Source organism: Trachymyrmex septentrionalis, unplaced genomic scaffold (genome assembly GCF_001594115.1).
Source record: "Trachymyrmex septentrionalis isolate Tsep2-gDNA-1 unplaced genomic scaffold, Tsep1.0 scaffold101, whole genome shotgun sequence".
Classification (NCBI taxonomy): Eukaryota; Metazoa; Arthropoda; class Insecta; order Hymenoptera; family Formicidae; genus Trachymyrmex; species Trachymyrmex septentrionalis.
The window spans coordinates 840,058-841,596 of record NW_017304136.1 but is presented as its reverse complement, the minus strand read 5'-3'; positions in this window follow the sequence as shown (position 1 = coordinate 841,596).

The following is a 1,539-nucleotide window of genomic DNA, read 5'->3' as shown; positions in this document are numbered from 1 at the left end:
AAAAAATGTTAAATTAAAATGAAATAAGAATATTAAATAATTATTAAACGCACATTTTTAAATTAATGTTTATAATTAATAGTAATTTATTTTGAAATAATAATTCACTAAATGAAAAAGTAAAAGTTTCTTTTTAAAAACCTTTCTAGAGAAGGTAAAAACGTATGTATTGAATATAAAAATATTCAAGTATTTACGTATGTACAATAAATAAAATTCAAAAAAATAAAAAAAAATTACTTAGGAAAAAAAAATTTTAAATATTAATTGATCAAGAACATAAACTCATTGCAATTAATTTAGTTTTATTGTATATTATAAATCGACGTTAAGAGTTTTTCTTTATTTTAAAGTACATGTATACCATTTATAGCTTGAAAAAATTTACTGTTTCACGCATATTGATACATGTACGTTTTTTATTCCACACACAAAAAAAAATTACAAGAATAACTGTATTTTTATATATTCCGAGCTATGAATGTGAGATACATAGACCTTGCATTACTGCATTTCAATAATTATACGAATATATAGTTGTTTATCTTTATACGCAAAAAATTAATGAAAATGAATGCAATATACGCATCTGGCACATTACTTGCAATTAAAATCTTCATTCGCAATTTGTTAACGCATAATTACTTTAATAAAAAACACGCGAAAAATGTATCTATCGCAATAAGCACCACATATTTCGCTAAATATTACACAGATGCGTTTTAATGTATACATACATGTGTAGGTATCTCATTACTACAATATAACTTTACATATATATATACACACACACAAACACACATTTCTCGCGTATTCACCAAATTTAAAATAAAATATGCAATATGTATTATACCTCTTGATAGAAAGATTAACTTCATTGTCACTACAAAATGAAAGAGATTATCATAAAGCTGTTATTGTTATTTCACTCCTACATTTCAACTAATGTATTTTGCATCCGATTCAATTGCTATTATTCCAAATATACACATGGGAGATGTATCGTTGTTGTTATTAACCTCGTCCGCTGTATCTCGATACAGCATCACTTCTAGAGAGACATCTCCATGATCACTCCACAATTATCCAATATTATTCGCAGGCCGATTCGTGATTTGTATCGAGACTTGTATCTCAGAATCTCAATTACAGTCAAATTCCTTACATGGGAAGTAATATACTGCAGATTCAACCGTCATGTAGTCTGTGAAACTCAACTGTACAGGCATACGTGTGTTCTATTACGAAAATTATATATTAAACATGGAACTGCAAGAGATGTGCAAATATTACGCGACTGCACGAATAGAGGATAAGTTTAACCGAAATGATTGTTGACGGTGAAATAAATGCGATATGATCTCTTATAACAAAAATAACAATTTTCAATTACTATCGTATGTAATAAAAATTATGATAGCTATTAAATGAATAATGTTCGATCTTTACATGCTGAGGAAAATTATCTATTACAAATATATCTATTTACTTTATAACGTCGCTTTCACCAATGAGTGTCCCTAACTAATGTAGATTATG